Raw genomic sequence first — 14,208 nt, forward strand, 5'->3', positions numbered from 1 at the left:
TTAAGAGACTGCTGGAATATTCTAAATGAGAAGAGGAGCTACCGTGGGGATAGAAAGAAGCAGATAAAATTGAGGAATCTGTAAGAGGTAGAGTCAATAGAATTGGATGATCTGTTGGAGGAAAAAAGAAAGGGTTCTCATGGGGGTACCTGGAGGGGTGCTGGAACTGAGCAGAATGCAGAAGGAAGTGGAGATTCATGAGGAAAATGATCACCTTTCTGAGCTGCTGAGTGTCACCAAGAGGCCATGCTAATCTGTGTCTACAGGTCTGAGGATTGGGAGATTAACCTGAGCTGTTGAGTCATCAGAACACTGGTGGGGGCTGAGGTCACAGGACACGGTGGGGGCAATGAGCGTGCTCAGGGAGAGTGGTTATCATGCAGAGAGAGAGCTGAGGACAGGATCACCAACACTGAAGGACCACCAACATTGAAGAGATAGGAAGGGCTGAGGCAGACGAGCCTAGGAAGGACCAGTCGGAAAGACAAGAGGAGATCCAGGAACATTGGACATGAGGAGAAGAGGATTTCAATAAAAGAGAAGGTGGTCAGGTGTCAGATGGCTCAGAGAGTTCCTGGAGAGGCTGAAAATGGCCATTAGATTCAGATAAAGCAACACGGAGGTCTTAATGGGATTAGTTTCCACGGGAGTGAAGACAAGTGTGGTGGGAGAGCATCCGTGAAGGTGAGGAAGTGGAGACAGAGTCCACCCTTCCAAGAACCTGGCTCTGAACAGAAGAGAAAAAAGGCAATGAGGGAGGACAAATAATCATTGGGTTGAGGGAGGGAGGTTTTATTTTTAGATGAAAAATGTTCAGTTTGTTCATCATCTGAGAAGAAACATCCAGGAGAGAGGGAGAGGAAGTGTGAGACAGGGAGGAGGTGGCTGGCAGAGCAAGGTGGACAGGGAGGCTGGGAGACCAGACGAGGGCACAGTGTCAGGACTGGCCAGGACAGCAGAGCAAGAAGGACAGCTCTGCCTCCTAGATGGGAGGAAGGAGGGCAGGCATGGGAATAGCCCTGGATAGTTTCTGGTTGGGAAGTTGGAGGGAAGGGAGACATGGAAGGAGGTCTTCAGCCACGACATGGAGCGTGAGGGTCCCAGTGGCCTAACTCTGGACATGGCAGAAGCCCTAGAATGCCTCATCTCGTGGGTTGGGCATTGTGGTGGCACAAGGTGGTGTCTCCGGGGCGAGTCAGACAGGGTCCAGTGGCCTCTGTGAAGTAAGGGACGGCGGGGCAAGGGATCCAGGGTAGGCAGGGAGCTCTGAGTGCTTTGGGCTTCCTAGACTGCAGCTTCTAATCGCTTCTCTGACCTTCTCTCCCTTTTGCCTCTGAAGCCTCCTGAAGCCCAGCAGCTGGCAGGAAGCTCCGATCGCCCCAGCCACTGGGAAGGATGTGGCCCAGGCTTGGCACCGAAACCAGAGAAGCCACCTCCAGAGGGAAGTGCCACATCAGTGTGCCCAGGCTGTCGTCAGCCTGGATGGTAATAGAGAATTTTGATTGCTAGGAGGAGAGGAGGGAAGGAGAGCGGGAAGGAGGGAGGGAAGAGAAGGGGAGAGAAGGAAAGCAACATTTATCTCATTCATACTTAGTGTGGGCAGCACCAAGCCGAGTGCTTTGGGAATATTCACTTATTTAATTCTCCAACCAACCAAATGAGGTGGTGTTATCCCTGCTGCAGGGGTGAGAAACCGAGGCTCTGGGTGGTTACTCACACATCTGCAGAAAGAGGATGATGAGCGAGCGGGACTTGAGGTCCAGGTCCTTCTTCCCTCCGCGGCAGGCACCCCTCCCCCCGCACACTCTACTTCCCCGGAGATTCTGCCTCTGCCACTGCTCAGACCCACGAGGATCTGCACCACATGGCAGCCACACCGCAGGCCTGCGTCCCGCTCACCTGGACAAGGCCTCCTGCCCGCTGTGGCCTGGAAGGGAACAGCACTGCGACCACACACTGCTAAACATACAAGTTAAACATTTTTTCAGATAGCACTTGACGTGGAGCCGTGAGTCATGGGTGAGTTCCATCCATTCCTGGCTGTTAGCCCCACCAGCTCCACCTGGGAGATGTCATTTCGCTCTGTAAGTCTGAGCTTCCTACTCTGTAAAGCTAGAATCCCTACATCATAGGGTCATCGGAAGGGCCAGACACAATTGGGGGCATGCTGGCAAGTGTTTAGAGGCTGGCTCTCCAAAAAAACAATAAGAAGGAGAAGGGGGAGGAGGGAGAGGGAGAGGAGGAAGAGAAGGAGGGAGGGGGCAGAGGAGAAAGGAGAGGAGGGGGAGGAAGAGGGAGAGGGGAAGAGGAGAAAGGGGGAGGAGGAGGGAGAGAGGGAGGAGGAGGGAAAGGGGAAGGAGGAGGAGGGAGAAGGGGAGGGAAAGGGGGAGGAGGAGGGAAAAGGGGAGGAGGAGGGAAAGGGGGAGAAGGAGGAGGGAGAACAGGAGGAGGAGGAGGGAGAAGGGGAGGGAAAGGGGGAGGAGGAGGGAGAAGGGGAGGAGGAGGGAAAGGGGGAGAAGGAGGAGGGAGAACAGGAGGAGGAGGAGGGAGAAGGGGAGGAGGAGGGAAAGGTGAAGGAGGAGGAGGGAGAAGGGGAGGAGGAGGGAAAGGGGGTGAAGGAGGAGGGAGAAGGGGAGGAGGAGGAGGGGGAGGAGGAGGGAAAGGGGAGGAGGAGGAGGAAGAAGGGGAGGAGGAGGAGGGAGAACAGGAGGAGGAGGAGGGCGAAGGGGAGGAGGAGGGAAAGGTGAAGGAGGAGGAGGGAGAAGGGGAGGAGGAGGGAAAGGGGTGAAGGAGGAGGGAGAAGGGGAGGAGGAGGAGGGGGAGGGGGAGGAGGAGGGAAAGGGGAGGAGGAGGAGGGAGAAGGGGAGGAGGAGGAGGGAGAAGGGGAGGAGGAGGAGGGAGAAGGGGAGGAGGAGGAGGGAAAGGGGAGGAGGAGGAGGGAGAAGGGGAGGAGGAGGAGGGAGAAGGGGAGGAAGAGAGGGAGAAGGGGAGGAGGAGGAGGGAGAAGGGGAGGAAGAGAGGGAGAAGAGGAGGAGGGGGAGGAGGAGGGAAAGGGGAGGAGGAGGAGGAGGATCAGCCCAGATGTGTGGTGTTTGCTGACTTCTATGGTATAAATGCTCCCACCATGGCCAGCAGCAAGCTACTAACATGCCATCATGGACCGTGGAGCAGGAAAGAGAGGAGGGGAGCACTCCGCCGTATTGGCTAGTACTTCGCACAGTGCTTCCTCCATGCAGGTACAACAGACGTAACCAGCCTCTGGAGTGTTAGCTCGAGGAGAGATGATAAGAAAATAATTAGAAAATGATTTTGTTTTAGTGTTTATGGCTTTTGTTTTAAGCATTATTTATTCAATTATGAGTTTATATCATTTAATTTTTAATAATGGCTGTATTTAACCACTGGTTTACAAAATTCCTCAAGTCTAACAAGCGGCCCTCCCGTGCCAGCCCCAGCGCGCCCCTCGTAACAGCGGCTATACTTGTGCTGAGTTAAGGGGTGAAGCTGGGATACAAACCCAGGGCTGCCTGACTCCAGAGTCCACACCGCCAGCCGCCCACCCGTACTGCAAGGTGGGGCCCTGTGAGGGAGGAGGGCGGGGGATGCCGGTTGGCAGACACCACAAGGAAGAAAGCTGGCAAGGCCTCCGTGCCACCGCGGCACACGGCTTGGGTTCAGCTTAGGTAGCAGCCACCTTGCCTGCCTCAGTTGATCAAAGCCAGTTGCAGCTTTTGTACTAAAAGCACAATAAAGCCCGTATGTGGGCCCCGGCGTGTCCTGGTCTTCCCAAGCACCGGACCACACTGGTCCCTCTGTTCACCCTCACTCACCCTCCCAGAGCCTCAATGAACTCATCCATCAAAATGAATGGGCTGGACCAGCTACCCTTGAAAGTCCCTTCCAGATCCTAAGTCCCTGGAACTGGCACCACCCATACATTGGCGGGAGCCTGAGGATCTGCCGGAGGGGGCTGGATGGGAGGCAGAGACCAGGGAGGAAGGAATCGTGCGGGCTTCCTTGAGAAGTCCCAAAGAAAGCAGCTGAGAGGGTGACAATGGCCACTTTTCTGCACAGTGGAAGGATGACTCCCACACTCGAGCGCTTGCTCTGTTCCCTAAGATGACGTTCATGATTACGGTCACCTCCCTCGCTGATAGGCACCTGCCTCTCCTCGTCTACAAAGTGAGGAGGTTGAACTACATGGTATCTGACTTCTGTTTACTCCATAAGCACAGAATGGGGACCCCGTGAAGGGGCAGGAGACGGAGAAGAGGGGAAGCGTGCGGGACCTGTGGCGGCTGACCTGGGCAGGGCTGAGAGGAGAGGAGCAGCGCCCAGTGGCTCCAGACTGCTGGCTTCAAGGGTGGGAAGAGGGCAAGAGTGTGCGTGTGCGTGTGTGTGTGCGTGTGTGAGCACACGTGCCCACGTGTGCATACATGTGCGCCTGGCGGGGGTGAGGCTGGTTTTGGAAGCCTGAGTGCACGGTGTTGGCAGTACTTCCGCTATATGAATAGCGCCCCAGCCGTGAGGCAGGCCTGGGGCCTGGGCAGAAAGGTGAATGCTGCCTGGGGAATGCTAGAAGGTGCTGGGATCTCGGCAGTGTTGCCATGGAACCCCAGGAGAAGAGCAGGCTGGGAAATGACTGCTGGGTGCAGCTCCATCTCGAAGGAGCCCGCATCACGCCTTTGGCAGAATATCAGGTGGGAGTCTTGGTACACAATGAGCCATTGTTCTGTTTCCAAGGTTTTATGAATCATTTTGCTGCCGATCTTAAAAAAATAATAATATACAAGCCTCAGAGGAGGAAGCCTTCAGCTTATTTTCTCAGAGAGAGGGACACGAACTTGGGGAGAATTCTTTCCCGCGTCTTGCCTGCACAGATACTTGATCTTCCCACAACTGTCAGAAAAGCCTCTTTGAAGTCTGTGATATCGCCTGTGGCACAGGCCACCTCGGTGCTGAGCCTCAGCCTGGGAAGGAAAACCTGGATTCTGAGGAAGGAGGGAACAGAAAAGTACCCAGACCCGGGGACTGCCAGGGAAGATGGATGCCAAGCTGCTCAAGCTAAGGCAAGGCGGTTGCTGTGTGACCCAGGCAGGCCCCGCGTGGGCCGGTACCCTCAGGAAGTCCAGCTCGGCAGGACCAGCCCCTGCAGGAGAACCGTTTAGGCCTCCCTGGGGTACCGGCATTTGCCTTAAGGTAATAAAGTTCTCCCTAGGTTTGCCATGACCTCATTTCCAAGAACGCACATGCAACTCATGGCTAAGCAGAGTTCCCGGCTTTATTCTTCACTCATCTGCCTTCTAGCCCACTTGTCCTCCTGGTCTGTCTGCTGGCCTACTGGCTGAAGCTTCTCCCGGAAAGCCAACTACAGAAGAACACAGGAGGAAAGCCTTGGACTCCAGCTATCAAAGGCTCACTGGCTGTGCCGCTTAAGGCATCCCCTGCTCCCAAGCAGAAGCTGGAGTGCTGGGTCCCTCTCGGGGCACCTACCCTGCCTGCTCTACAGCACTCTCAGCAACTTGCTGATCCAACTGCCAAGGGCTGGAATCCAGACAGTGCTCTGTGATGCCCATTCACAAGCTGGTCTCTCTTGGTTTTGTTTGTCCAAACGGGAAATGGGGGGTTGGGGACTTGTCTAGAGCTCATGTGACTCTGCCGCCATCATCAGTGTGGATCCCCGTCTCCAGCTTCCCCAGAAACAGCTGCATTCCTTCACCTGGTCCGATTCTTGACCTTGACATGCACCAGCTTTTGTTTCCCTTGCCACCCTGGACTCAAGCCCCATCTCGGTTTCCCCCCTCTCCCCACAGCCCCGACTCCGAAACACCTTCCAGCCACAGCCCATGCCCTCCTTGCCTCCCGGGCCTCCGTCCTCGCCTCCTCCTACGGCCTGGCTCCTTCGTGCAGATGGCTCCAGCACTGGTTATTATTTAAGCGAGCTGCTTCTGGCTCACATGTTAATTAAAACCCGCTGTCCAAAATCTCTTGGTACAATTTGCAGTGTAATCTGTAGCCTCTAGTGCATCATTGTATCTCTATTAAAAGGGATTCTCTGTAATGATGCGGGGATTTAATTAGTTTCTTTGCCAATGTTGTAAAACACAGTGATAAACGAGCCAACAGGTCCGTGGATCATTATTCTCCTCAAGATGAGCTTATTAGCTGATTATGAATCATTAACAAAGTCTACACGGGATTTTCTTATCTAATTCAACACAATTTTTAACATTCAATGCTCAACATCCATTTCTCTCCACCAGCAACATTGGGTGGTGATTGCAATCTGTATGCATGGCTTCCGATTCTCCGCTGGGGTTTTCCCCTTCTTCATATTTCATTTTAGATACATTGAGGGGGACAACTCAATATATGGTCCTCAGTATTTAGATATATGTTATGGTCTCCAATATTTAGATATATATTGGAGACAATATGGTGAGGAACTCGGGGTCCCATTTTACGGAGGGAAAACAGCCACCATGAATGGGGCCTGAGAGTGTGTTTTTGCGCGCATACTTGTGTATGTGTGTCTATCTGTAATACAGGGACCAAATGGGGCTGTACAAGTTCCTATGTGCATGGGTATGTGTGCTCTGTGTAGTCACATGTATGTGTCCATGGCCTGGGGATAGTGCTTACTTGTTCAGTATGCATCATGTGCATTCGTGTGTGTGTCTGTGTGTGTGTGTGCGCGTGCGCACGTGTGTGCACACAAGTACATGCACATAGAGGGAAGCTTAAGGAAAGAGAAATTCTGGACAGGCTTTCAGACTGATGTTTTTCAACCACTCTGTGACACATCAGTATCCCCCAAAAATTTCAGAAGGGCCCCCCCTAGCTTTCCAGCTTGGGGTCATTCCTTTTCGGTCGGCATATATATGGATCCCTGATAGGGTCGGGCACAGTGCTTGGCAAGGGTAGCCCTGCAACAGCCCTGTGAGGTAGGCCTGAATCCAGTATAATTGGTGTCCTTGTAGGAAAAGGACATTTGGACATTGACACACAGTGAGAGACCATGTGAGGACACAGGGAGAGGTGGCCATCTACAAGCTGAGAAGAGAAGCCTCAGAAGAAACCAACCCTGCCAACACTTTGATCTCAGACTTCTGGCCTCCTGAATTGTGAGAAAATTCGTTTCTGTTGTTTAAGCCATACAGTCTGTGGTACTTCGTATAGCAGCCCTAGCAAACCAGTACAGGGAACAAACTCTCACGGAGGATGATTCTTCATCCAGCTGTGAGTGCAGTGTCCAAAGGAGGGCAATACACAGGCACACACTTCAGGCCACAGTCCATACCCAAACAGGTCCAACCCGGCCAGGGAGGCAAAGTAGCGGACAGCTAGGTGATAAAAAAATGCTCTAGATGAGGTATAGGGATTCCAAGTAATTCATCCGTTCATCCTTCATGAGCCCAGTGAGGAAGGGAGGGGTGCTGAAAAGAACTTAGGGTCCAGGGGCCCAGCCAGGTCGGTGAGGTATTAGGCATCTCCAGTCCCAGCAGGGATACAACGTTCTGGACAAGGACGCAGAGGTAGAATCTTGGCCATGCCAACAGAACCAGTGCGGCAGCAGATAGAAAAATTCCTTGCAGAGCTTTCCACAAGCCCACAGGAGCAAAGTAGGTATTCCACAAAGATTCGTGGAATGACTGAGCATCAGATAACTCCCATTTCTGTATCAGTTAGCACTGCTCTGTAACAAAGTATCCTACAACTTAGTGTTCTAAAACAACCGCTCTTTCATATTACTCATAAGCCTATAGGTCCAGTTAAGCTTTCTGTTGATTTGAGTCTGCTTTCTACCAATCTGGGCCAGGCTTAACTAATCTCAGCTGGGCTTGCTCATGTATCTACTGTGAACTGGAAGTGAGCTGGGGGCTGGATGGTCTAGGATGGCCTCTCCTCCATGTGTCCCTCACATCCCTCCATGAGGGTAGCCCAAGTATCTTCTCAGGTCAACAGCAGGGGTCAAGACAGGATACAAGAGAAACCAAGACAAGAGAGAGCTAGCCTTGGATAAGGTTCCAAAAGAAAACTAGTCTGGTTATCACAGGGAAGGCAGAGACACAAGAGAAGATGCGGAAATCTACAAGTACTTTTCTAGCTTCTGCCCCTATGACATTTGCAAACATCACATTAGCCCTAGCAAGGCATGTGGCCAAGCCCAGAATCAGGGTAGGAGGGGACTACAAAGTTACAGGGCAAAGGGGTTGGATACAGAAAGATCATTACTAGGGGCCATTGGTGTCATTAACCCACTACCATGAGTGAATCAACAAATGTTTGAGGCAGAAGTCAATGGAGCAAAACTAAATCCAGACTCACTTGCTGGTGGGGTGAAGTCACTTATTCTTCCCTGTCCTTGATCAGGACTGGCTTAAATGCTGTAAGAGCTGAGCCTGACCCTCTGTAGCTCCACAACGAAGGGATAATAACTTCTACTGGATGGTCCCTGAGGCTACATCTGGCCCCACTCAATATGATTGGAGTCCCAGTAAATGTTGCATGGGAATCTGAAAATAGTAGGGTCTTCAGAGTGCTCTCTGGGCACTCTTCTCACTCTGTACTCTCTGCCTGGACAATCACATCCCCTTCCACCCCACTCAACATCTCAACCTTTTCTCCTGCCCTGACACAACTGAGGACCATGTCTTGATCCCTGGCCTAGCTCCTGCACTTAGAAGGGTAATTAATACAAACTGAACATATAATAAATTATTGTTTAATAAATGAATGAAACCCAAATGAGATGCATAGGATTAATTTATGTACCACAGGGGAATTTTCCAAGCTGCTCCCCAGGTTCCCAATGAACACTTCTAGAATTATTGATTAAAATTTAGATATCGATCTGCTTTTCAAATTTCCCATTACTATATTGTAAAAGGTAGTATTCACTGTGACCTGCTTACATTCATGATGACCTTTAACTGTGGTATTTAACCTAAGAAAAAGGGGGAGGATGGCATCTTGGTCTTCAAATATTTCAAGGGATTTTTGAGGGCAGATTTGAACAGGTGTCTTCAGAGGACACACTAGGACCAGAGGAAGATTTTGGCTCAATAGAACATCTTCCTCATGGACAAAGAGTATAATGGAGTAAGCTCCAGAATTGACAAAGAGACAAAGAGAAAATTCATGGGAAATAATGCTTAAGAATATTCCAAGAACACTACATCAAAAACTAATGATGTACTATATGGTGACTAACATAACATAATAAAATTTAAAAAAAAACAAAAAGAATATTCCAAGAACATAGAATAAACATATGATTTGAGTAAATGGATTTGTAGAGACATGGAGAATGGATTGACAAGCTTATATTAGTCTAAAGGCACTTCATAAAAGGAGAATGAAGAAAATGATAGAAATGGAACATTTGAAAACATTGGAACTGAAAAATTTTCAGAATTAAAGAATATATAATTCATTATATAATAAATAGATCAATGATGATAATTCTACACACAGAGACATATTATAGAAAGTGTGTAAAATATCAAGGAAAAAATTAAATCTTTAAAACTACCAAAAGATAGATAATTTACAAAGAAATGATACCTGGAAAGAGAGCAAAATTCTCAGCAGCAATAATATGCAGCAAAAAGATAGTAAAGTAGTAGTTGTAAAATGCTGAAGGAAAATAGCTGGCAATCTTGAATTTTATACCCAGATAAATGATCATTCAAAGTGAAAGGGGAAAAAAAGCCTTTTTCAGACATACAAAGACTATAAGTTTCCCAACTCATTAAAGAACTCTTAGAGACTTGAAGTTTCATCTCCAACACATAAAGCCATAATTCTCATCCTTTCAACAACAATAAAAGCTGAACAAATTGAAAATTGTGACTTTTCTTGGATCCATTAAGGAATTAAGGGCAAAGTGCAAACCACTACCTTGAAATCTGGAAAGACAGGTTAATACGAAGAATCACAGCCCAGATCAACTCACCTTGAGCAAAAGCTGCTAGAGCCATAGATGGGAGGTAAACTTAAACAGTAATTTTAATGAATTGCTGGAGATGGAGTATAAATCAGTGTAAGTGAGAAGCTCTTCAGAGCTGCAGTCAAAGGGCATCTTGCACTTCTGTGGGTCTTACCTCCAGGAACCCCACCAAGTTGTCATGATGAAGAGTCAAAACAACAATCCCATGTCTTTGGCAAGGGAAGGGAACAGTAATCATTTTGAAATAATGTCCAGAGCATTCTCCTTAACAAAGGCCTATCTGTCAATGGCAAAGTGCTTTATTCGATGTGGGGGAAGGGAATTTATCCAACTCGAGCCCTCTCTAGTCTTTCTGTCTCACCCAAAGGAATCCAAGCGCATAAGAATCATTTGTGAAGGTCACAGCTCAGGTATACAAGCTCACTAAAGACTAAGACTTATTCACAGGATTATAGATGTCATCTCCTCTCCCACACCTTACCACCACAATAGGGCTCCAGTATGTTAACAGTGGATTACAGGTGAAACAGCTATAAGACCCAGACTCTATTTAAGAGAATTTCTAGGGAAACCCAAAAATAAAAGATAATTTAAAAAACAAGGATACTAGAGGAAATTAAAGCTTTTGAAACCTACAGCTACAACAAACATTAAACACAGCTCAACTCCTAGCCATGTTAACATAAAACTTCACACTAAAGGCCTATTTACCTCAGTTCAGTTCATATTACCTAATACATCATGTTCTGCTTTCAACAAAAAATTACAAGGCATGATAAAAGTAAGAAAAAAAAATGTATGATTTGAATAGACAGAGCAATCACCAGAACCAGACTCATATATGGCAGAAATTTTGGAATTATCACACTGAGAATTTAAAATAACTATGATTAATACATTAAAGACCCAATGGAAAAAGTAGACACTATGCAAAAGCAGATGGGCAATGAAAGCAGAGACAGAAAATCTATGAAAGAATTTAAAAAATACTATAAATTAATTAATTAATTAATAATAAATAAAGTTGTAACTTCATAATCACCAAAACTTGGAAGCAACCAAGGTGTTCTTCAGTAGATGACTGGATAAACTGGTTCCTCCAGACAATGGAATATTATTCAGTACTAAAAATAAATAAATAAGCTATCAAGCCAAAAACCAACACAGAGGAATCTTGAATCACTTTACTAAGTGAAAGAATCCAACTGAAAAGGCTGCATACCATATGATACTATATGATTCCAACTACATGACATTCTGGAACAGGCAAAACTGTGGAGACAATAAAAAGATCAGTGATTGCTAGAGCTTGTGGGGAGGTGGTGAATAAAGGGAACACAGAGGATTTTTAGGGCAGTGAAAAATAGTTTGTATGATGTAATAATGATGGACACATGTCATTATACATTTATCTAAACCTACAGAATGTGCAACACCAAGAGTGAACCTTAATGTAAAGTCCAGACTTCGGGTGATTATGATGTGTTAATGTAGGTTCATCAATTGTAACAAATGTCCCACTCTGGTGGAAGATGTTGATAGTAGGAGAGGTTGTGAATGTGTGCAAGCAGGAGGTATATGAGAAATCTCTGTATTTTCCTCTTAATTTTGCTGTGAACATAAAATCTCTCTTAAAAATAGTATTTTTAAAAAATATATTTATTTATTTTTAGAGAGAGAGCATGTGAGCAAGTGAGCGGGGGGGGGGGGGAGCGTGGCGCAGAGGGAATCTCCAGGAGACTCCACCCAGAGCATGGAGCCCTAGCAGGGTTCGATCCCACAACCCATGAGATCATGACCTGAGCCAAAAACCAAGAGCCAGACACTTAACTAACTTAAGCCACCTGGGCGCCCCTTAAAGAAAATCTTAAAAATTTTGTAACAGAAATAAAGAATGTCTTTCATGGGCTCATCAGTAGAAAGGACATGGCCAAGCTAAAAATCATTGAAACTGAAAATATGTCATTTCCCAAACTGAAGTGCAAGGGGGGGGGGGGAAGAATGAGAAAATAGAACAAAATATCCAATAACTGTGGAACAATTTTAAAAGGTGTAACAAATGTATAATTAGAATACCAGAAGAGAAGGAGAAGAAAGAGGAGACAGAGCAGAAGAAATATTTGAAGGAGTAATGGCCAGGGAATTTTCAAAAAATGATGACAGACACCAAAACACAGATCCAGAAGCTTAGAGAACACCAATAAGATAAATACTAAAAAATCTATTCCTAAGCATATCATATTCAAACTGTACAAAACCAAAGACAAAGAGAAAATCTTGAAAGCAACAGAGGGGAAAAAAAAACCACTTTACCTATAGAAGAACAAGGATAAGAACTACATTAGACTTCTCATCAGAGACCATGAAGGCTTGGGGCACCTGGCTGCTCAATCAGTGAAGCATGTAACTCTTGATCTTGGGGTTGTGAGTTTGAGCCCCACATTGGGTGTAGAGATTACTTTAAAAAAATAAAATCTTTAAAAAAAAAAAAACTAAAAAACAAGAAACCATGCAAGCTAAAAGAGAGTGGAGGGAAATATTTAAACTGTTGAAAGAGGGGTGTCTGGGTGGCTCAATCAATTGAGCATCTGACTCTTGATTTTGGCTCAGGTCATGACCTCAGGGTTGTGATATCAAACCCCACATTGGGCTCTGCACTGAGCATGGAGCCTGCTTAGGATTCTCTCTCTCCCTCTTTCTCTGCCCCTCCCCACCCCCACTTGCAGACTCTCTCTCAAAAAAAAATAAATAAATAACTGTTGAAAGAAAAAAAAACCATTGACCCAGAATTCAATATCCAATGAAATTATCCTTCAAAAGTGAAGAAGAAATAGACTTTCTCAGACAAACAAAACCTCAGAGAATTCATCACCAATATACCTGCTCTGCAAGAGATGTTTAAAGAAGGTCTTCAGGGAGAGGGAAAATTACATAGGTAAGAAATTTGGATCTATACAGGAAAAGAAAGATCATCAGAGAAGGAATAAATGAAGGTAAAATAAAATACTTGGTTTTTTTATTGTTAACTGAGCCAATAGATTATCGTTTGCTCCAAGTAATAATAGTAACAATGTATTAGGTGATTATAGTACATGGATAAGTGAAATAAATGACAGTGATGTAACAAAAGACAGGAGGAAGGAATTGGTAATACTCTATTATAAAGGTAACTGTACTACCCATAAGGCAATACAGTGTTATTTGAGAGTACATGTAGGCAAGTTATAAACGTATATTGCAAACTCTAAGGAAAACAGTAAGAAATCTTTTACAAGAAATATAATTGAGTTTGTTTTTCTTTTCTTCTTAGCAATCAGCAGACCACCTGCACTCTTCTTTTCCTTCACTGTCCCCCAGTTCCTGGATCAGCCGATGCCAGGGGTTTTGGAGACTTGAAAAGCCCCACCAGCCTCCAGGTGTTCAACGACTACCTGGCAGACAAGAGCTACATCAAGGGGTGTATGCCGTCATAAGCAGACCAGCAGTATTTGAAGCAGTCTCCGGCCCCACATCCACTGACTGGTATCGTGCCTTATGTTGATATAAGCACATCAAGTCTTAAGAAAAGGAAAAGGCCAGCCTTCCAGGAGTGAAGAAAGCTTTGGGCAAGTATGGCCCTGCTAATGTGGAAGACACCACAGGAAATGGAGCTACACATAGTAAAGATGATAATGACATTGATCTCTTTGGATCTGAGGGGGAAGAGGAAAGTGAAGAAGCCAAGAGGCTAAGAGAAGAATGCCTTGCACAGTATGAGTCAAAGAAAGTCAGAAAACCTGCACTTGTTGCCAGATCTTCCACCTTACTGGATGTGAAACCTTGGGATGAGACAGATATGGCAACACTAGAGGAATGCATCAGGAACATTCAAGCAGACACCTTGGTCTGGGGCTCTTCTACACTAGTTCCAGTGGAGTATGGAATTAAAGAACTTTAAGTAGAGTGTGTAGTGGAAGGCAATAAAGTTGGAATAGATATGCTGGAGGAGTGGGTCACTGCTTTTGAGGACTATGTGCAGTCCATGGACATGGTTACTTTTCACAAGATCTAAAATCCATTGTAGATCAATGCCATTAAATAAAAGCTGAAAGACAAAAAAAAAAAAGAAAGAAAAGAAAAAGAAAAAATATATGATTGATATGCTAAGAGACAAAATAAGATCATATAAAATGCTCAATTAAAACAGAAGGATGGGGGTGCCTGGGTGGCTCAGTCAGTTAAGTGTCTGTTTTCGGCTCAGGTCATGATCCTGGAGT

At 46.5% G+C, this 14,208-nt stretch overlaps 1 pseudogene; it reads left to right on the forward strand.

Annotated features, from left to right (window-relative positions):
- Positions 1 to 1,084: 1,084 nt before the first annotated feature.
- Positions 1,085 to 14,003, forward strand: LOC116638754 (annotated as a pseudogene).
- The last annotated feature ends 205 nt before the right edge of the window (positions 14,004 to 14,208 follow it).

Source organism: Phoca vitulina, unplaced genomic scaffold (assembly GCF_004348235.1).
Source record: "Phoca vitulina isolate PV1807 unplaced genomic scaffold, GSC_HSeal_1.0 scaffold2, whole genome shotgun sequence".
NCBI lineage: Eukaryota > Metazoa > Chordata > Mammalia > Carnivora > Phocidae > Phoca > Phoca vitulina.